Source organism: Ambystoma mexicanum, chromosome 1p, assembly GCF_040938575.1.
Source record: "Ambystoma mexicanum isolate Mex_15411 chromosome 1p, UKY_AmexF1_1, whole genome shotgun sequence".
Classification (NCBI taxonomy): Eukaryota; Metazoa; Chordata; class Amphibia; order Caudata; family Ambystomatidae; genus Ambystoma; species Ambystoma mexicanum.
The window spans coordinates 718,862,590-718,887,080 of record NC_090921.1 but is presented as its reverse complement, the minus strand read 5'-3'; positions in this window follow the sequence as shown (position 1 = coordinate 718,887,080).

Here is a 24,491-nt window from a genome sequence, read left to right as displayed (position 1 = left end):
TACCAAGAAAGCATATCACAGCTAAGGAAGTATATGTTACAGAAGTGCAAAACATCATTCTGGATAAGACAGAGAGACAAAAGGGATACCTGGAAAACAATCCCTAAAGAGGAGGGAAAACCCAAAGAGTATGTGAAAGAGTTACAGGAACTTATACAGAGAGACAAGAGACTAATTGAAATTCACCTGCTAATAAGAAGTTTAAGTCCAATGAGAAATCTTGAGAGAAAAGGCAATCAGGAGAAGGGAGACATTCTTCTGACCTTATATTTGTTAGAATAGTGGTACAGTTAGGAATAGTTTTTGGACAGCTGACCTTTTTTATCATTTTATGACTTCTTGACGACAGACGTGCACCTTAGTTATATACATAGGTAGGGAACACCCACATAGCAAAAGGGACAAATATGACTTTTGTTATCATTGAATAAACATATAAATAGAAACGCCAATATCGTGGTCTTCTTCTGATCATCCACAGTGTGGATAGGTGTGAGAACATGCATGCATGAATGCTACCTTATGCGAGATTGAGGCTGTGCTCAGGGGTGACGAAGTGTGTGTGTCTGAAGGAGATTGAGGGGCTGAAGTTGTATTCGGAAGGCAGGAGCCACTGTGGAGAGGTTGGGTTGATTTATACATATAAAACTGGGGGAGCCTCCACCAGTGCTGGTTACACCCTTGTAGTACAAACTACAGCACAGTTTAATTAGACATCAAAAGGTGTCCTTAATACTTCAATGTGGAAAACACAATCTTTATTATTGCTGTTTCTTATCACATAGGCTTGCATGGCAGACCAATTCGCCAATGCATTTCGGACTACAGAGTCCTTCATAAGGACAACATCTGACCATAAGTGAAGAACTGAACCCACAGTTCACTTTGTGCAACACACATCGCTGGAGCAAAGTACATGGCTGCCTTATGTTGAGGCGAGTGACTTTGGAAATATGAGGGAAAATACCTTTGTCGATGGCTTTGCTTCTACATCCCTCGCTTTGGTTATGGTCAGATGTCACCGTGATGAAGGGCTGTGTAGCCTGAAATGCATTGGCTAATCTGTCTGCCAGGCAAGCCTATGTGATAAGAAATCAGCAATATAAAGGTTTCTGTTTTCCACATTGAAGACTTAAGAAAACTTTATGATGTTTGATTGGCCTGTGCTGTAGTTTGTCCTACAATGGTGTATCCGGCTCTGGTTGTGGGTTCTGCCAGTTCTTGCGTTAAGTGATATGTATCTCCAATGGTGTAGCCAATATGGACATGTGTTCTTACTGTGGCATGGCATTTTTAATGGCATTATGGTAAAAGCCAACATTTTGAGTGTTCTTACGTTGGGATACTGGCCTACATTGGTGTCAGTAAACCTGGATAAGTACTTTTACTATGGCATGGCATGTTTACTGTCATTATGGGTAAATCCAACATGATAAGTGTTCTTATTTGGGTATACTGGGCTACATTGGTGCTTTTAGTATCGACATGTGTTTTACTGTGACATGGCATTTTGATTTACATTGTGGGCAAAGCCAACATAATTAGCATTCTTGTATGGGGATACTGGTATACTTTGTTGCACAGTATGGGCATGTGTTCTTTTTGAAGCATGCAAGTTTTACTTGCATTATGGGCAAAGCCAACATGAGTGTTCTTATGTGGGTATACTGAGCTACATTGGTGTTTTCAGTATGGACAGGTGTTTTTACTGTGACAGGATTTTGACTTACATTGTGGGCAAAGCCAACATGATCAGTGTTCCTGCATGGTTGAATTGGCCTTCATTGGTGTGTTCTTACCATTTCATGGAATTGTACTGGCATTTTGGCAAAACCAACATGAAGAGTGCTATTATGTGGGGTTACACTGGACTACATTGGTGCAGCCATTATGTACATGTGATGTTACATTATGGGCAAAGCTAACATGATTAGGATTACATGGCGATTCTAGCTACATTGGTGCACCCAGCATGATTATGTTTGGGCACAGCCAGAATGAGTATTTTTTTAACTGGCAGAATACTGGAAAATATTATGGACAAAAGCATCATGAAAATGTTTTGGTTAATGCACCTGTGCACCTGCCATATATTGGATGTTTTCATGTGTGACACTGCACAATTGATTCTAAACTCTATTGCACTATACCCACTTTGTCATGGACAGTGTGATATAAAATAAACCATTTTAACCCATTATTTAAAAAATTGGTAAAATGTCAAACGGTTAACAGTGATGTGGAAGTTGTTGAGTGAATATGTGGGTGTCTTATGAGGTGTGTATCTGAAGGACGTGTTTGGCAGTTTATCATGGTATCTGATTGTTTGTAAGTATCTCTGGGTGTTTGTGTGTATTTGATTGGTGTCTGTGTGCTTGCAGGATATTTCTCATGTGAAGGGGGAATGGTGTCTGATGGGGATCAACAACCTCCTTGTTAGAGTTCTTGCTATCCATGACCAACCTGCCCCACTACGTACCTACATTTCCTGGACTTTCCCTCAAAATATTGTTTTTAAAGGACGATGATCTGTACGTAAACAAAATAAGACCCCCACATAAATCTACAAAATGTTTCCACCGCCCAATGAGAAGCCAGCGTTTCCTTTTCAATTACAGAATACCTTTTTCAGCAATCGTTAAAAAATGTGATGCATGTATAGTCACTTTCTCTCCACCTTATTCGCTCCTTTGAGACAACGCCACTCCAAATCCCACATAATTCACATCAGTTGTAATGACTTCTGTGTGTCAAACTGTGTTAATGGAACAGCTAAATCTATTTGCCTCCTTTATCTTGCTACACTCACTTTCACATCTCCAATTCCACTGAAAATCGACCCTTTGACCAAAAAACATTCTCATTTTAACAACTTTTACTGCAAAAATCTTCACAAAGGTTTGATAGAAATCTACATACCTAAAAGGGAACATAACTCACCTTTATTTTTAGGTGTTTCGAACTTTTTTATACCATCAACCAATTCCTCTTTCGATCGCACACCTTCCCATGACACCTCTTGGCCTACTTATTCGACAGCCTATTTCCTAAAAACCCACTTCTCTTTGCCCAACATCAAACCCCTTTCCTCTAACACTTGTAAGACTGTTTTTAGATTAACGTCATGCTCCTCTGCACATTCCCCAAATACCAGTATATCATCCTGAAAGCACAGCATACCTTGCATATCAATAAACAACCTATGCATCGCCTTTTGGAAGACAGATGAAGCTGGTACATGCCCAATGGACATTCTGCAAAATTGAAATATTCCTTTCTTTGGAGGTATGCAGAAAACAGATCTAATTTTGAAAATACTCTTTCGTTCCCAATCATGCTCAACATCTCGCCCATGTTTGGCAGGCGATGTCTATACACCACAACACATATGTTTAGCTGCCTAAGATTAACACACTACCTAATATTTCCATTTAGCTTCCTTGCCACCACAATGGATGATGCCCAATCCACAGCATTTGCTCTCTCTATTATGGCCTGATCACATAATTTTTCCTTTACACTATCTCTCAAAGTAAAAAGGACAGGTCAAACTTTGGATGCCACTGGAATGTAGACACATACACAATAGATGCAAGTTTCATAAACCTTTTTTTGTGTTTTAGTGAGGATGGGAGAATTTCTAACTGGCCCTAACTCTAGAATGATATGATATGATAGGTTATTTAAAAGGCACTTAATACCTAGAGTTTTCTAAGCGTGGACCTAGGGTTCGAACCTGTGTTGCTCCATGTCGTCTTGCTTCCAAAGCGAGCATGTTGCCGCTGAGCTATCCTCCCAAGACAAGAATGGGAGTGAATGGGAGTAGTCGCGACCATTAAACAAACAAGTCCAAGTCAGTCTAGTCAAAATATAATATAACCTAACTTTGCCCTCCTTATCAAATGAAAAATGTGAAAAGGGGATATTAAAAGGAAAAATAGTGTCTTAAGAGAAATGTCAGAAATGCCAGAAGGGCTTAGGTAACAACTTCCTTGCCCACGTTCAAAAGCACAGGGTCTCAAGAGTTTCTTAAAAGGATAGGAGGTGGCACAGTTCTATCAGTCTTGCACACTCTGGCTTACTGGTACAATTCAACAGTTCAGGCTTGGGCTTAAAGCATTTGACAGTTCAGTCAATTCTTTAGGCTTTGTTCGCCTTGTCACAAATGTACAGTTTTACTCTTGACTTTTACTTTACCACATTTCAACACAGGCTTCCCTCTGCCGGGCTCGAGCATGTCTTTTCTTTCCCACCTAACTTTCACTTCATCACAGTTCAGCAAAGGTTTCTCTCCGCTGGGCTCGAGCTTGTCTTTTCTTTCACACCTAACTTTCATGTTATCACAGTTCAGCACAGGCTTCCCTCCGTCGGGCTCGAGCCTGTCTTTTCTTTCACACCTAACTTTCATGTTATCAAAGTTCAGCACAGGCTTCCCTCCGCCGGGCTCAAGCCTGTCTTTTCTTTTCTTTCCATAGATGTTTGTCATTTCCTTTCTCACATGGGTCTCCCTTCGCCAGGCACAAATCCTCTCACTTCCCTGTGTTTTGTCTTATCTAACTTTTTACTGTCTAAGACTTTTGAAACTGCAAGGATTTTACATAGACCTCTGCATGACCACTTCGAGCTATCTTTAAACAGTTTATCAATCAACAATCTTCATCATCTCGCAACACCAATGCTTCTTGTAGTTTCTTACTTACTTTAAACAATTGATCAATTAACAAGCTTTCTCATCTTGCAACACCAATCCTTCTTGGTACTTGTAGATTCTTACTCTATTTACTTTGCCCTCTTGGCATATTTCAAAGTTCATATACTCGTTCAAAGTTCATGTACTGTTGATTTTCACTTAATCAACTCTTGTTTGGGATTGCAGCTACTTTCTTGCCTTCGTTTCCTGCTTTATCTTAACTTCCAACATTTCACAGATACTTTCGAATGTGCGATTCCGCCTTGCAGGACCCCTCTGCTACTTTGCATCCTTTCACACAATTCAGCAATTGTCGTTTCCTATACGCGTTTTATAGGCATGGGCAAACTTCAAATACTGTTACAGTTATTTAACACAAACCAGACTTTTGTTGCCTTTGTTAACTCACTGGTCGTGTTAATTGGGTTTCTTTCTTCAATGCCTTTCATGTAGCAGTCAAGAACTGCTCCTCCTCATACCAACCCTCTCTCACTGTGTGCCTGTGCGTGCCACCTTTTATCCTGACAGGGAATGTTAACAAGTGGAAGGTGTGTGTAGTTATGATTACGTACCTGACTCTGCCTGTTCTCATTAAAGGGACAGAGACATTGCAGTCAGCAATGGTAATCTTCCTGGCCTCATTCCTCATCTTCCTCAGCTCAGGAGTGTTGTCAGTATGAAGTGGGGAGGAATTGTCAGAGCTGCAGTTTCCCATAAAATAGGTAGGGATAGGGGTTAGATGGGTTGTGGAAAAAAGGAGTTACCATGTCTCACCATCAGTTGCTTCTCCCCAAAGACCCCCTAACCAGGTGATCCTCCCTCACTTGTCCACCCCCAGGGTGGGGATCCTATGGGTCATTCCTCTTAGTCTCCCAATTTATTTGGAGAATACAAATGCAAAGTTTTCTTCGACTGAAGGCACGTCACAAGCTTGCACATGTAACATGTGTTCTTGGGTATTAGAATCCAACTTCATGTGCAGGTGTGTCTGTTCTCTCTAACCTAAAAGAGATGCAACCTTTTTTGTCACATATACTTTTCCAAGTGTTTTTCTCTCCTTGAACTACGAAATATCCTAGGAGTTCAATACGGTCCATCTTATAGCCTCCTATTTTTATATCTGGTGATATCAGATCATCCACTCTTCCAACCAATTATTTTTCAAAAATCTTTTTTCGATTATAGTCACTTTAGCCCCTGAGTCCGCCATCATCCTTAGCATTGTCCCATTGATCAAGAAACTTGTCATCAGGCACTCACATTCATCATCCATGTCACATTCCACCACATTTACAGTGACTATTTCCAGATGTGTATTCTCTTCATCATCGGATGATGTACTAGTGCAGCCACTGATGAACGGTATGCTGTTCTTCTGAAGTTCATATTTCCTTGAACATTTTTGCACCAACTTGCAAAGTGACCCCACCTCTTACTCTTGCTACACATCATCTTTCTTGCTGAGCATACAGGTGCACTAGCAAAATGATTTTAGCTACCACATCGATGGCATGCACGTTAATTCATGGAGGAAGTTGGATTAGGCTGCCTTCTGAATCCTGCATTCCTTCCCCGGTATGGCGGTTGTCACCACTCGGCTTATGCCCCTTTGATTTATTCACCTTCTTCTCTTTTAACTCCACCTTAAGGATCTCCACCGGAGCCGTTCTTTGTTCCACTTTATTTAGCTTTGCAACGCAAGCCATCAAATTCTCTACTCTCTCGAAATCTTCAGCTCTTCCTCCAATGATGGGTCTTCTTTGTGCAACAGTTATTCCCTGATACGAATATTACAACAGTGTGTCATGAACTGGTCCCTTATGTGTTCCTCCAAACTATTGCCAAAATTGCATGTGATTGCCAAATGCCTCAACTAGGTTACCTATTCTTCCACTGTTTCACCATCCCCCAGTGTGTGTGTGTGTGCCAAAGTTATAGAATTCTAATATTGTACTTGTCTTAGGGTTGAAATGAAGGTCTAACTTCAAAAGTGCAGTCTTCAAAAGGGTGCTGGTTTCGCTCATCGCCAGTATAGTATAGTCCACGAAGACCGCCATTAAACTTCAAGGTATGTTTGTTTGGGAATTGCATGCAGGAACATGATGCATGGATAGCCCCCTACCACAAACATTATCTTCCTCTATCGTCCGCTTAGCTGATAATCCTGGAAAATTCCTTTCCTTCCATTCCGTTCCCTTGGATCACCAACACCATCAACCTTCCAGCATCCATGAATTACTCAAATACAAATATCTACATACTGTGAAGGCATCATGAAGTACGACACAGACAACAGATTCAAAATTCAAAACAAAGTAATTTATTAACTCAAATGTCAGGATGGTAGAAGGCCTACCTTGCCTTATACTAAGGAAAGTCTAAGTCAAAGAGTCCAACTTATACGTCTGTGTCCTAAACCTACACATGCCCTCACAACTAAAGCTAAACACTGTGTAGGATGTCAATCATCAAGAAAACAGTGATTTACACAAAGTTCTGAGCTTCTTCCAGCTCATAGCTTGCTTTTCAATTCCCCTTCTTCAGGGTTTCTTTCCCCAACTCCAAGGTAACACAGTTCAAAACACAGAAGTCTTGAGGCTCCGTCCTCAAGACATAATTTGTAGTTCATCATCTCTCAGTGTTCCCTTCCCCAAGATTAGAAACTTGTCTTACAGGTTCAGACTTTCAAAAGTTTAACACAAACCTAAGTCCACTTGACCCTCCTTCTGGTTTGCTTCTAAAGTTCATTTTGTGATACATATGTTTAGTTTATTTCACAATGTCTTTGAGTTCTCATAGTTCAGAGTTCACTGGTCTAGGCGCAGTTATCAGACCACACGGTCCACCCACCATAGGTCACACAACCATGATCCCTAGGCTCTTCAGCCCACACAGGTTCTTCTATACCTGCTCCGCTGTGCAGAGTTACCTTTACTTAAGTGCTCATTTGTTGGCCTCTTGGCTTTACATGCAGTCCACACTTTTCTGGCTTCTCCTGGTTATCCTCTTAACATGTCACACCTCTTGCCAGTCTTTGGTCTTGCCACAATGCATTTACTCTTAAAGTTCACTTTGTAGTGGGTTTGCCCATATTACAACTTTCTATGGCACTCTTTCACATTTGCACTTTTGTATGCAGCTTTCATATGGACATTTCCCTTTGGCTGTACCTTGCTTTGCCCATAGCAATTGTACTCCATTCCACATTATCATAAGCTTAGTTTACAAGTTTTCTTTCAGTCCAGTATTCACTGAGCATTTGTTATGCTTTCAAATGTATTTGCTGCTTCCTCGTTACGGATGCTTCCTCTCTGGGCTGCTGGCCAGCGTACTGGCTCCTCTACAGGTCCCACCATGGCTGCCTCCTACAAAAACCGGTCCCCTGCCGGTCTTCTTTCCACAGGCCTCCTTGTTTCTCCTCTCTACAGTGTTCTCTGTCTCTCTCGTTATACCTGCAATCACCTAACAGGTTACAGGTGTGGATCATTAAATAGGTTTGCCTGAATACAATAAAGGGGACATGCTTGACTCTCACCATACTCTGCAGGCATCTTCCTCGTCCCAGTACCAGAGTGGTAAAATGAAAGTGTAGGGTTTATTCCTCTGAGTATTCTCTTCTTAGTCCCAGTACTTCTAAAGGTTGAATGCGGTAAATGAGGGGCGAGGTCTTACTATAACACATAAAGGTCAGGAGAGGATTAGGTGATCATCAGTGGGAAAAGGGGATACCATGTGTCACCTGTGGGTATGACACTCCCATGCTCTGAGGATCCTCCACCCAGGTGATCCTCCCACGCTTCTCCATCGCTTCTCCATCCCCAGAGGAAGGACACAAAAGCAATGGCATGTCCTTGGCCACCCAAGAAGAGGATCCAGAGGGATTAGGGGTGAGTATACGCTCAGGTTTCTCAAAATACACAACATGCATTTCAGTCCACTTAATTGCTATTTTATGGTGCTGAAATTGAAATCAAAGAAGAAGTCACTATTAGTGGAAATACAGAACAATATACTTTGGCCAAAAAAATCAGAAAAGGACAAACTTTGTTTAATGAAGACACTTAATTTCTTTTGTTTAAAAAATATTCTTCAACAACAAGGACTTCATTTCTACTTCCAACTCAAAGAAGAAGTCACTATTAGTGGAAATACAGAACAATATACTTTGGCCAAAAAAACGAGCCTCATGGTACATAGTCCAGCACTACTTCAGTGGACACCAGCCACAGGCACGGCCTCCCACTCGCACGCATGTGCCTCCGTACAACAGTTTAATTACATGAAGCACAACATCTCTGCCATCAGTATGCAGCTACGACCTATGACAAATTTGGTCTAGCTTGACACATAATGAGTCTCTTGCACTTGCGCGGGCTCCTAACCACCTCCCAGCCCCCATCCACACGCCTGACCATCATAGTTAGCTTATTAGGCCACGGTCATCCCACCAACTCCCTATCTTGGCCTAATGCACATACACATTCTATTCTTTCTGACAATTTCCCATACATTGGACACTGGTCCTCTTAGGGTGTTCACCCCCACAAGCTTGTTGAGGCCATACTAATGGGATACAAGTGCACCATGAATGACAATCTACTATTACATGCTGTCACAATTAAAAATGCAGATGTGAAATTATTCCTCAAAAATGTACAATGGTGCAGAACCAACGTAAGCTTTCTAAGCCATGAAATCACAGTTGAAGGCCTTAATCCTTAGAAGGAAATGGTTGAGGCTTTATTGAAGTTTAAAACCCCACAAATCTACATGAATTAGAAAGTCTCTTAGGATGGATGAACTACAGCTGTAAGTTCACAGTGAATTATGCAGAGATCCCTTAGTCCATTTATTGAAGGCAGGGATTAAATAGAATTTGGGGGACTTGCAAGCAGAGGCTGTGAAACAATTAAAAAAAGAGTATTTCCAAAGCTCCAATTAAAAATAAGGAGTTTTTTCCAGAAGAGAGTAATTTCAGAGATCTGTATAAATTAGCTTGTGTATCTGAAGCATAAGATAATTTCATATGTGAGTAAGACATTGTCAACCATCAAAGTAAAATTTAATGAGTGTGACAAAGCACTCCTGCCAACTGTGTTGGCATTACAAAACTACCATGTGTTGATCCCTGGGGAGCCTGTTATAGTTGAGGGGTTCCATGTGTTTTGGCTGCCATGACACTAAACTTTTGAATTTTAAGGGGGTAATTCATAGAATTCAGCGCACAAGTGGCGCACGCGGCTGGCGCACAGTATGCGCGTGCGAATCCCTGCGCCAGCCGCGTGCGCTAAAATCCATTTCCGCGCACAGCGTATTCATGGATTCCAGCCACCAAAACCAGCCTTGGCGCACAGTGGCACAGCGACCCTGCAGCAGCGCCAGTTACGCCCCCAAGAACGCCTCTCGCGCAGAGAAAAGCCATCAATATACCCAATCCAGCACAAAGGGCTGCGCTAACCCTGTACCAGCACGGCAAGCGGGCTACGTGTATCACTGGGGTGCGTGGGAAGTACCTCACGCGATTGGCCCCGTGCAAGCAGGGTACGCATATTTCAGGGGTGCGCGGGAAGTTCCACACGCGATTTCCGCAGGGTACGCGTATCTCAGGGGTGCGTGGGAAGTGCCACACGCGATTTCAGCAGGGTACGTGTATTTCAGGGGTGCGCAGGAATGTCCACACGCGATTGGGCTCGTGCAAGCAGGGTACGCGTATCTCAGGGGTGCGCAGGAAGTGCCACACACGATTTCAGCAAGGTACGTGTATTTCAGGGGTGCGCGGGAATTTCCACATGCGATTGGGGGTACGCGTATCTCAGGGGTGCACGGGAAGTGCCACACGGGATTTCAGCAGGGTATGTGTATTTCAGGGGTGCACAGGAAATTCCACATGCGATTTCATCATGGTACGTGTATTTTGCGGTGCGGGGGAAGTTTCACACATGACATCAGCAGGGCACGTGTATTTCAGGGGTGCGCGGGAAGTTCCACACGCGATCTCATCAGGGTACGTGTATTCCGTGGTGCGGGGGAAGTTTCACACGCAACATCAGCAGGGTACGTGTATTCCAGGGGTGCGCTGGAAGTTCCACACGCGATTCCATCAGGGTACGTGTATTCCAGGGGTGCGCGGGAAGTTCCACACGCGATTGGGCCCGTGCGAGCAGGGTACGCGCATTTCAGGGGTGCACGGGAAGTTCCACACGCGATTCCATCAGGGTACGTGTATTACAGGGGTGCGTGGGGAGCACCACACGTGAATTGCACTTGTGGGTCCTCCCAGGTGTTCCCTCTACACCCGCCACGGCCCCTGCAGGTGGCCCACACCACAGGGGCCTACCCTGCACATGTCCTGCAGGCACACCATCCACCATGGCCATGACCCCCAGCCAACCCACATGTCAACTTGCACTACTGCCCACCAACGCATGTCCCCCTGCACCCCCAGTCACCAGGGGCACCCTCCACCAGGCCCCCACTAATTTCTCCCAGCACCCCCACCCCCCAGCAGTGCAGGGGCACCCACCACCAGGCCCCCACCCATGTCTCCTAGCACCCCCACCCCCCAGCAGTGCAGGGGCAGCCTCCACCAGGCCCCCACCCATGTCCAACTCATGTCTCCCACCACCCCCACCCCCCAGCACTGTGGGGCACCTGCCAGCAGGCCCCCACCCATGTCCAGCTCATGTTCCCCACCACCCCCACCCCCCTGCACTGTGGGGCACCTGCCAGCAGGCCCCCACCCATGTCCAACTCATGTTCCCCACCACCCCCACCCCCCAGCACAGTGGGGCACCTGCCAGCAGGCCCCCACCCATGTCCAACTCATGTTCCCCACCACCCCCACCCCCCAGCACTGTGGGGCACCTGCCAGCAGGCCCCACCCATGTCTCCCACCACCCCCACCCCCCAGCAGTGCAGGGGCAGCCTCCACCAGGCCCCCACCCATGTCTCCCAGCACCCCCACCCCCCAGCACTGTGGGGCACCTGCCAGCAGGCCCCCACCCATGTCCAACTCATGTTCCCCACCACCCCCACACCCCAGCACTGTGGGGCACCTGCCAGCAGGCCCCCACCCATGTCCAACTCATGTTCCCGACCACCCCCACCCCCCAGCAATGTGGGGCACCTGCCAGCAGTCCCCCACCCATGTCCAACTCATGTTCCCCACCACCCCACCCCCCAGCAGTGCAGGGGCACCCACCACCAGGCCCCCACCCATGTCTCCCAGCACCCCCACCCCCCAGCCACCAGGGGCACCCACCACCAGGCCCCCACCCATGTCTTCCAGCACCCCCACCCCCCCAGTCACCAGGGGCAGCCTCCACCAGGCCCCCACCCATGTCTCCCAGCACCCCCACCCCCCAGCCACCAGGGGCAGCCTTCGCCAGGCCCCCACCCATGTCTCCCAGCACCCACACCCCCCACCCACCAGGGGCAGGCTCCACCAGGCCCCCCCCATGTCTCCCACCACCCCCACCCCCCCAGTCACCAGGGGCAGCCTCCACCAGGCCCCCACCCATGTCTCCCAGCAACCCCACCCCCCAGCACTGTGGGGCACCCTCCACCAGGCCCCCACCCATGTCTCCCACCACCCCCACCCCCCAGCAGTGCAAGGGCACCTACCACCAGGCCCCCACCCATGTCTCCCACCACCCCCACCCCCCAGCAGTGCAGGGGCAGCCTCCACCAGGCCCCCACCCATGTCCCACACCACCCCCACCCCCCAGCCACCAAGGGCAGCCTCCACCAGGCCCCCACCCATGTCTCCCACCACCCCCACCCCCCGGCACTGTGGGGCACCCACCACCAGGCCCCCACCCATGTCTCCCAGCACCCCCATCCCCCAGCAGTGCAGGGGCACCCACCACCAGGCCCCCACCCATGTCTCCCACCACCCCCACCCCCCCAGTCACCAGGGGCAGCTTCCACCAGGCCCCCACCCATGTCTCCCACCACCCCCACCCCCCAGTCACCAGGGGCAGCCTCCACCAGGCCCCCACCCATGTCTCCCACCACCCCCACCTCCCCAGTCACCAGGGGCAGCCTCCACCAGGCCCCCACCCATGTCTCCCAGCACCCCCACCCCCCAGCAGTGCAGGGGCACCCACCACCAGGCCCCCACCCATGTCTCCCACCACCCCCACCCCCCAGTCACCAGGGGCAGCCTCCACCAGGCCCCCACCCATGTCTCCCAGCACCCCCACCCCCAGCCACCAGGGGCAGCCTCCACCAGGCCCCCACCCATGTCTCCCACCACCCCCACCCCCCCAGTCACCAGGGGCAGCCTCCACCAGGCCCCCACCCATGTCTCCCAGCACCCCCACCCCCCAGCACTGTGGGGCACCCTCCACCAGGCCCCCACCCATGTCTCCCACCACCCCCACCCCCCAGCAGTGCAGGGGCACCCACCACCAGGCCCCCACCCATGTCTCCCACCACCCCCACCCCCCAGCAGTGCAGGGGCAGCCTCCACCAGTCCCCCACCCATGTCCCACACCACCCCCACCCCCCAGCCACCAGGGGCAGCCTCCACCAGGCCCCCACCCATGTCTCCCACCACCCCCACCCCCCCAGTCACCAGGGGCAGCCTCCACCAGGCCCCCACCCATGTCTCCCAGCACCCCCACCCCCCAGCCACCAGGGGCAGCCTCCACCAGGCCCCACCCATGTCTCAAACCACCCCCACCCCCCCAGCACTGTGGGGCACCCACCACCAGGCCCCAACCCATGTCTCCCAGCACCCCCACCCCCCAGCCGTGCAGGGGCAGCCTCCACCAGGCCCCCACCCATGTCTCCCAGCACCCCCACCCCCCAGCACTGTGGGACGCTGCAAGCAGGCCCGCACACATGTCCAACTCATGTTCCCCACCACCCCCACCCCCCAGCACTGTGGGGCACCTGCCAGCAGGCCCCCACCCATGTGCAACTCATGTTCCCCAGCCAACATGTCATCACAATCTAGATCCCTGGTCCCTATGGTCAGCCTCCAAATGCAAAACACCCACCCGAGTATTGCATCCACCCACTCATAATTTGCAATTACATCACAGAACACCAATTGCAAGTTCCGAAACAAACACATTTCCCTCACATACACCCAATGGGTGTCAGTGAATCTCAAAACACATATCATTAAATGCATGAAACCAATGAGATACCACACATTGAAGTTCACCCAAAAAAATATGTATTAAAAGAAACATAAATAGAATAAAAAAATGAAGAAACAGAAATGTGAATGTACAAAAATTAAAAGAAGCATGTCCGTGAAAAAAAGCATAACCAAAAATAAAATTCCAAAGTAATGTTGTCCAAAGTCAATGTCCACAAAACAAAATCCAATGGGAAATAAAAAAGAAAGCCATTGCTCCATGGTTAAAAAGTAAAAAAAAATACAATCCAACTGTGAACTATGTACATGGGAACAAGCCAGGGTCCATTATCCCAACAAAATAAAGGAAACCTATCTAACTACACTAACTAATAAAATAAAATATATACAAAAATGTGGCCAATGTCCGAAAGGCCCAAATAAAATCAAAACAAAAATGAAACCTAACACTACCTACATAACTATGTACAAGGGCAGCGGGCTAGTTTCACGGCTCACTTGTGGATGTCCCGGGCCAGGGCATCATCAAACTCCTCCTCAATGTCCCGGAGGCGGTCCTCCTCCATGGCCCTGAGGGTCCGCAGGGCCGTCGACGTCTCCACCTCCAAACCCCTGCGGATTGCCTCGAGGCACTCGGCCCGCCTCAGGGCCCTCCGCATGGAATTCTCCGCCCTGACCATTGTGAGCCGTGCCTCTTCTGCCCGCTGCCGCTCCGCATCTATGGCGTGGCCCAACCGCTGCCACACGGAAGACACTCTCTGTCCTGGGTCCTCCTGCCCTCCGGCCGATGCCTGCCCCTCCGATGTTGAAGGCCCCGAGCCTTCATGGCTCCCACCACGTTGCTGCTGCTGCTGTGCCTCTGCCCGTGCACTGCCTCCTGCTGCCTGCACATCCTCCGCCGGCTGGGGTGCAGTCGTAGATGTGGCCACCCCTGCTGGATGTCCGACTCCCGACTGTGGCAGGGATGCCTCCTCCACAAGCCAGGCCGCACCGTCAGAGGCAGCTCCACAGGGCACCCAGGTGAAGATGGCACAGAGGACGACTGGCGCATAGGGGGTCCAGTTGAGGAGGGGGTCGTAGCAAGCTCCATCAGACGGAGGAATCCGGCCTGGGTGATCTGTCCCAGCAGGCTGACGTGGTCAACGAGCCATTCGAGATGACGTGCAGTCTCTTCATGAAAAGACTGCAGGTCACCTCGCATGGCCGTTGACGCAACGCCACACCAGTCAGGACAGGCTCAACCCGGACCTGGATAGCCACGTCCGCAGGCAGAGGAAGGCCAGTTGACGTGATCTCATCCCCTGCCTGAAAACGGGTCTGGACGTAGGCATCCCTGCTGGTGCAAGATGATGCAGGGACAGGATCAGGGACAGGATTGCACACAGGCACCTCCGCGGCTGCCTGTGCTGCCTCCTGTCCCTGGTCCTGCACTGCATCACTAGCACCAGTGGGATCCCCACCTCCAGACCCCGTCTCTGGTGCTTGCACGGCCTCCTCCTCCACCAAACCCCCCACCAACCTGGATGACTCCGTGCCAACTTCCCCTGTTGGGCCCTGTGGGGTCCCAGCTGCCCCTTCTGCTGCCGAGGAGTCCAACTCCAACCTCCGCCTCTTGGACCTCCCCCCAGCAGCTGAGGCCTGGGACGCGGCACCAGACTCCTCACTCCCCGACGAGATCACAACATCGGAGGGGAGCCGGGCCTTGCGTCTCCGGCTGGCGGTGGGATCCCCGCCGCTGTGCTCCACAGCACCTTCTCCGCCCTCTTCATCAGTTGACGCTGCAGACAGGGAGAAACAAAACACAGGCATCAGCGCACTGTACAATGGACACATACACACATGACAGTTGTACATGAGTGGCATTGGCAAACCTCAGACATGTCATCACAATCCCCAACACACATGTCATTACAACTCGCACACATGAGCCATACCACAGCCATATCGCAACTGCCACCACCATCCATACACATACAACAGCATGAGCAGCCAAAGGTGAGCCAGACATCACATGCAACACAGGAAGTGCACCACACATGTACACACACCACCACACTTGCATGCATGTGTACACCTCTGCCAAGTGTCGCAGTGTTCAGACGGGCATCCATGTCACATCTGCCAATCAGGCTTCCACATACCGCTGTCAAATGCATCCATGTTGCATCACTGTTGCACCCTTGTCAAATACACACACATGCACAAGTACACAGTGCTGATACATGCAGCCAAAAACAACATACATGCGTGACATCACGGACATGTCTACTTACATACACATTCATCCAAACATGTGTGCCCACACAACTGCATTTGGCATGCAAGCCTACACACACAAGCACCATCCATGACTCACACATTCCAGCCCTCGCATGTGTCAGCCCCACGGCCCTGTACACCCCCACCCATACTCGACCCCATACAAACAGATGTGCAACCTGCACACTACTGAATAATCACCACACGCACTGCTCACAATCAGGATGCATGTACACTCATCGCTCGACTCCAGACGGGTCTGCTTCTCAAGGACCTGGACGTGGAGCGCTGGGGATATGCGTTCCAGGACCCTCATCTGTTCTTCCGACAAGTGGCCCCGGCGCCCCTTGGCATCCGCTGCCTTCAAGAGGCGCCGGGCCTTGTGCAGGGTCCTGGACCTGAAGTCCTCCCAGCGCTTCTTGACATGTTGTAAGTCGCGGACTGCCACCCCCTCCGCGTTGATGGCAGTCACGATGTCAGTCCAGATCCGAGTCCGTCCTTCCTTGTCGGCGCGGGAACTTCCGAAGAGGGCATCATACTGCCCCAGGACTTGCTCCACCAGGACACCAACTTCGGTGGCACTGAAGCTGGTGCCCCTCTGCCACTCTGGCCGGGGGTTGTCAGTGGTCCCAGATGGTGTTTGCCCCGACATGACAACTCCAGAGGCAGGAGTGGGTGGGCAACTGGGTCCTGGGGCTGGGCTGTGGAGCGATGGAATCCCAGTCGGGAGTCTTCGGTTCCAGCAGGGGTGGTCACAGCAACAGCACCCCTGGCTGATGTGCAGGCAGCAAATTGCAGGGCATGTGGGCAGCAGGCAGTCAGGCAGCAGCAGATGGCAGGTGGGAGCGTGCTTGGGTTCTGGGGGGCAGTAGTTCGGCCTTCTGGGCAGGAGCGTGGTCTTCTGTGTGCTTACGCGTGGCCAGCTTGATACGGAGTGATTTGGCACGTGAAAAATCTGCATGTCAGCGTGTAATTCGAGGAAAGGCCCTTAGCGCGTAAGCGCGTCTGCACGCATACGCATTTTCATTGGACAGAAGGCCCCTCAAGCGCAAGCGCCCCTGTGACGTGACACGTACAGACGTGCATGGGCATTTCAGCGCATGTGAAAAACTGCATGTCCGCGTGTAATACGAGGAAAGAGCCCATGCGCGTAAGCGCGCGTGGAAAACTGCACGTCCGCGTGTAATACAAGGAAAGGCCCTTAGCGCGTATGCACGGCAGCACGCATATGCGATTTCATTGGACCAAAGGCCCTTAGCGCGTGAGTGCGTCTGTGACGTGACGCGCGCAGGTGTTTCCCTCATTGCACGTGATGACAGAACACACGTGGATTTCCACCAATCGCGTGTGAAAGTTCCCGGCACCCCGGAACACACGTACCCAGGCTAATCGCGTGTGGAACTTCCCGCGCACCCCGAAACACACGTACCCATGCCAATTGCGTGTACGCTCACTCCCCTGCGATCACACGCGATGACACTCGGACCGTATCCGAATACGGGAAACCCGCGCACGGCAAAAGACGTGCACAGGCGTCAACGCGTCCGCCCACACGAAGGCAGGCAGAGCCGTCCCCGCGCACAGCATAAAAGTGTGCGCAAACAACAAACGCGTATATACAGCTACGATGAATGCCCCATTTGTCGCTGCACTGATCGTGGGACACCGCAGGAGGAGGAGAATAGCCAGGGGACGCATTTTCGCACCACGGACAAGCCTTTTTGGGATGCCTGACGACCAGGTCTACGGCAGGTATAGGTTTCCACCCCATATCATCCTAGACCTGGTCAGGGAGTGGGAAGATGACCTCACATCCCCCACCCTTTGCTCCCAAGCATTGAGCCCCTTGGAGAAGCTGCTCAATGTCCTGCATTTTTTGGCCACTGGGTCATTTCAGCGGACCACTGCCATAGTGCGGGGGGTCTCACAGGCCACGCAGTCACGCTGCCTACACCAGGTACTGGCAATCATGACAGCGCGCCCCTCAGTCCGCAGGCACATATACATGCCGAGAACACCCGCAGAAAGGCAGGCCTTTGTCCTGGATTTTTTCAGGGTGGCACACTTCCCCAAAGTGCTCGGTGCCATAGATTGCACCATGTGGCCCTACGTCCACCTAGGGCCATTGAGCACATCTACCGAAACCGCAAGCACTGGCATTCTATCAATGTACAGGTGGTATGTGATGCAAAGGGAATCATCACCTCTGTCTATGCAAACTACCCTGGCTCCACCCATGACAGTTTCATATACAGAATGTCCGCCCTGAGCCGGGCCCTGGAAGCTGGGCAGCATGGCGACACATGGCTCATAGGTCAGTACAAATGCCCTTGCAGATGCATGCAAGTCACACACAGACAAATATCCAAACCCTAATAATCTCAACTATTATCACCTTCCCAGGGGACAGTGCCTACCCTCTGAGCAACCACATGATGACGCCAATCCGGAACCCCACCATACCACCCTAGGTAAGATACAACGCCGCCCATATTGCAACCAGGGGCAAAGTGGAGCGCACATTCGGAGTGCTCAAGTCATGTTTCTGCTCCCTTGACCGCTCTGGTGGGCAACTACTCTATGCACCACCAGTAGTGTGCAGGATCATTGTGGCAGCATGTGTCCTGCACAATGTTGCAACACGGCAGGGCGTCCCTGTGGACATGGATGGTGCCCCCACATCCCCAACCACAGGCACAGGCGCTGCCCATGGGAGGGGACAGGGCACGTGGTGAGGAAGCCCGGACCCAGCTTGTGGCCACATTTTTCACCGAAACTCCCACCCCTGCGGAGTGCACACAGGCCTGGCACATACCAGGTGACAATCGATGATGACAAAGAGACAGTCAACTGTCACAACCCTACCACCCTGAGATAGTTGCCATGGAAGTGCCACATCGTCTGCATCCCTAGCTACTTAAACACAAGCTATCCTGTGTGACCAAAAGGCACACATATAACATATGACATGATATGGGCCATACACAAGTATTCCAAGGCGCAATGAGGCAGGTAGGGGGGAACAAGGGAACACAGAGAATGGTACTACTAGGCCAGGTGTCATTGAGATCATGCAAGTGCAGGGGTAGGGGGAATGGGAAAAGTGCAACGGGAAGGGTGGGGGGGAGTCCAGTACAGGGGAAGTAGCCCAAAAAAATAATACATAGGTCGCCTGGTGGCAACTACAAAGGTAAGTGCAGACAAGTGCTGCGAAGGGAGGGCTGTAGGGATAGAGAGACAGTACTGCAGTGCAGGGGTTGCCAGGGAGGCAGTGCAAGTGGAGAGTGGCTGGGCCAGGGACCGAGGTCGGTGAGAGTGGCCCAGTTGCAGCTCCTGTGCAGTTCCAGTGAAGAATTCTGCAAGGGAGAGGCAGAGAGTAAGCAGAAGCAAAGAGGAAGGTCTTGAGGTGCTTCCAGAACTGGAGATGGTTCCCCTCAAGTTCAAGTCAGGCCGGAAGTCTGTTCCAGGGGGAGGGCCCTGCTGCGGAGAGAAATCTACCCCCAGCTAGTTGCTCTGAGAAGCGGATGACCAGGACATGCAAGGTGTGCATCACACACACCTGCAAAACAGGCCATGGCCATCACTGTCATGTCACTCAAACCCTCCCAAACATCAACATGACATGGCAAGCAATACCCATACACCAACGCAGTAACGATAAGGTACACATTGCCATGTCCTAAATGTACAGTGGCATCGGACACTGCTGCCTGACCCGGAATCAGATGAAATGACAGACCAACAAAATCTCCCACCCAAAATAAGTCATTTCCAAATGCATTACAACAGTCGTAGATGTAACATCACAATGAATGCCTGTCTACATGCACATTATGCATTGCAAAATCAACACTGCAGCTCATGTGTGCAGTGTCCTACTCCTGCATCACACTGCTCAGCGCACAGCACAGTGAACAGCCATTGTGTGTGATGCACACCCTGAGCATCATATCTAAGTGACAGACCACGTCAAACATCAAATTAGGCATGTACTGGATCCATGATCGGTCACAGAACATGTGCTGCCGGGACACAGTGGGCACCAGAAGGCAAACAGTGTACACGTGGATATGCAAGGGTTGGAGTACATGTAGTGCATCAGAGTGCAAGTGTGTGGTTCTGCAAGGACATGCTCTCCACATATGCATGTGCACTCAAGTGACCATGAGTGTTCCCTACACATCACATGTGAACATCCGCCATGTATACACCCCAGCATGTCAAACCACAACTATCCCCTCGCACCTGAAAGGAAAACTCAACACATGAACAGGCATTGATCAGCAGAACACAACATGTACATAGGATACCACCATTACTATGTCAGAGTTCCCATCACACTGCAGGGCAAGGCAACTATCAACAACAACCCCCCTCCCTCCCTCACAAATGACCATGACCCACTGAACAACTGCACCTGGGTCATGGAGCCTCCAAACCTCAATTCCACCTGGCCACAGGATCACCTTTACCCTTGTGTGTAAAAAGATGCCTGAACCCTCAGAATCCACACTCATTTCCAAAATCACAAAATCCAAGGCATAAAAACGAACCAGAACACCCTCCAGTAGATGACTTGACGGAGCAGTACCTCACAAAGGCCAAGTACTACCACAATGATGGAACAACCAAGGTAGCACAGCAAAACAATGTCACGACAGGATGTGAGACATGTGTGGTACATGACATAGGATGATGCACCATGAATGGATGTGTACTGTCACAGGTCCCCTGTACAGGCGCGGGAGTGTCACGAAACAACCACCCCCACCATGTCCCGGGTGCCTGCAAGGTCAAACTCACACAGGCCCCTGAGACCCTGGTGGGGAATGAGGTTCAGGGATATGCAGTCGGGACAGGTGTTGACACACTGGATGACTGGAATGAGTGGCAGGAGAGGGGAGGAGGAATGACACATGAAACTAGGGAATGCACGAAAATGTACAACCTGCATGAACACATACACAATCCAAACAAACTTGGACATCATTGTCATGGCCTTCTGTAGTCCAGGCTCAGGAGTGGTACGAACCAACCACCCCCTCTAGGGTTTTGGCGCCTGCAAGTTCGGGGCTTACACAGGCATCCGCAACCCCAGTGGGGAAAGAGGGTCAGGGAACGTTGCTTGGGTAGGCATGGGAAGCAGGAACACCGGGTAGAGGGTACAGGTTTCAAAATTGCATAGGATCACGGGTGATTAGGGAGAAAAAAACATGCCAAATTGAACCACACATACATCCATGCATCAGTACACTCCCCAGCAAGCCTATGCAGAGCAGTTCGTAAGAAAAACAACAAGACACTTAGCTCTGGTTTTGAGTGCTGGCCTCCTGCCTGCGCACTCTCAGGTCCGGTTACAGGAGCACTGCAATGCTGCAAAGAGAGCCACAGTCAACAACCTGTACGTGCCAATTACATAATAACACAACACCAAACATGCCCCATAGCAACAAACTACTCTACAAACAGACAATCTGTGGTCGATGCTTCGTACCCATATAAAACATCACCCCTGTGACGGGTCATACACAGTCAATGCAGTAAGTCAGCAGCTGGTGGGTGCGTGGCAAATGGAACACCAATGTGTCATAATTCACACAACATGCAATGTTCCCTGGGTAAGCAGACAGACCCATATAGCAAGCCATGACTATAGAGCAAGTTGCGTAGCACCATGACCGAAACAAAGTTGGCAGTGCATTTATCATGAAGTACGTGGAAAAGACATGCACTGCACCCGAGTATGTCCCTTGCTGTATGTCCCTGTGAGCTGCCCCTTTCCATGTCTTGGAAGGCTACATGGTTGATACAAGTGCCTCAATGGACCTTGGTGTACCGGAGGGTATGTGCCACTGCACCTGCATGTGTCCCAGACAACCCTACTATCAACAGCCATCAGTCCACAAACACATCTGAGCAGCATTGTGTGCTTCAACACCAATATTCGTCTAAGCTCACCCTCAGTGCTGTGACTAAGCCTGCATGTGCAACTCGCCTGGTGCAAGCTTTGCTGTTTCGTGGCCCCCCTGTGATGCTCACCTTGCCTGGAGTTCCTTGGAACATGTCAGCAGTTCTAGGATGTGGGTCTGCAATCACTGTGCCTCTGCTTGTGCACACATGTGCATGTGGGCACCAACAAACGGGTCCAGAATTCCGTCGTCCAATGGGCCATGTCTGCTGCCAAAGGTGCTCTGGAGGCCCATCCCCCTGCAGAAAGGGCATGAAACACATGATTAATGCTTCAAAGTCATCTGTGTGTGTCTCATCAGGCATCTCATTACTTGACCATGTCAGAGAGTCACATCACAAATCACACCATCAGTCCGTCTTTCACCTCCAAAGTGTGGAACACTATCTACAGCATGAATTGCAACAGGCACATGTACAGGAAAGATATGAAACATACTACACAATGCATAGCAATCAATGTCCACATTAATCATGACACACCCCATCTAGCAAAAGCTGAACAGTGGACAATGACACCTAAATCATCCCCACTGGGGGTGTCAACACAAGTCACACAGCACCAGACATGCCACAGATATGACTGTCCAAAGCCCTTGTGTAAAATGCTGTAACACCGAACCATCCTTGCGAGCCCATGGATAAGGAAGGCAGGAGTGGCATATGTGAGTCAAGGACCCCAAGCAGCAAACACATACACAAGACAACCATGAAGGGCCCAGCTGGAACAGACAGTGGATGCCTTCAAAAGCCACAAAGCACCGCACCGTCACATGAAAGCACAATAGACTAGCAATTTTAAACTAACTCAACTATTAACTAATTACACTAACTATGGAAAACCTACATTACCTATTTAAACTAACTATCAAACAGAAACTTAACTAACTAAACTAAAAGAAAAATCAAAAATGGCCACATACGACCCGGGGGGAGGGGAGGCACCCAGGAGGGGGGAGGTACAGGGTGCTGCTCAACATCCACATGCGATGATGCTGAGCCAAAAAAAAAATCCTCCATGGGCTCAACGCCTGCACAGCACGACCTATGTGGGAGATAGATGGTCGTCTGAGTCTGGCTCATCCTGGAAAGGAGGACGTGGCACAGTAGCCTGGCCATGCCTAGCCGCAGCTTGCCCCTCATCGGCAGCAAGTCTGCCGGACGGGTGAGCCTGGTTCTGTGTGGCGATGTGACGTAGGTCTGCATGCAGAACCTCACGTGATACACGTGCTTCCTCTTGCAAGGTAGCACGTGTAACACGGAGTTCCTCCTGCAAGGCCTGGCTGGACAACCGCTGCACCTCCCGGCAAGCCTGTAGCTCAGCCGAGATGGTACGCTCAAGCTGTGCAAACCTCTCCTCTGCCTGCTGCCTCTGGGAGATCATAAGGACACCCAGAGTGGATCTGAGGGAAGCATACTCCTCCCTCAGGGCATCCATGTGCGCCTCTTCGTGAGCAGCAATTGCTTGACGCAGAGATGACATTTCAGCCTGGCGTGCCCTGTCTGAGGCCGCCATGCCCAGCCTGAGCGAGCAGGCCGTGGACCGTGCCGCCTGCTGCTGGAGAAGCACCTGCCTAGCAGGGGGGAGCACAGATCGGGCCACACGCTCCATGCTCTCAGCGATGTTCTCCATTGCTGCCCCCTGCCGTTCGGAATTGGCAGTCATGTCTTGCTCCCACTCAGTATACAGCGGTTGCATGCGGCGACCGCGTTGCCGGGCTTAACCCCTGCGGGACCCAAGGAACGGGGGTCCTCGCTGTGTTGGCACCGCCTGCGGCTGCACGACTACATGCCCCCGTCGACGTGATGTCCCAGGCACATCAGTGACTGGTGTGGAGGGTGACCCTGCGTCCCGATCCACCACGGGCGGAGGAACCAAGACTGTCTGATCCCTCAGTGCAGGTGTCGCAGACAGAGGAGTGTCCACATCAGAATCACTCACCCCTGGACTTGATGCTCATCCAACTCAACATGGACGTCAGAGTCGTCATCAAGGCTGGACTCATAGGCAGCCAGAGACAAGATGGACTGCAGCACTTGGGGGTTTTCGTGGCCTACCACCCCATGACCCCCACTAGTGCCGGGTTGATGTGGTATTACCAACCCTGTGTCTGGCATGACAAAACCATCCTCCGCCTCCATTGCGTCATCACCTGAAAAATAGAGAGAAAAAGGTCAATACACATGTCAGAAGCACACGACACACACACACACCGACAGCAAAGGCATCCGGCAGACATGTGACACACAACATATGACCTGGCATGCATGCTGGGTCTACTTTGAATAGCTTCTGTGATCAGACCTGTTGAAAGGTGGCAGTTTCCATGGAAGTCGGTCTATGCAGTGCAGAAAATGTGTACGCCACTCACTACCTACATGTACAAGCACTACATGGTGTGTGCCAGGAAATGTGAAGGCAGTGCAATGTCAAATTCAGACATCACGTGCATTGTGCATTCA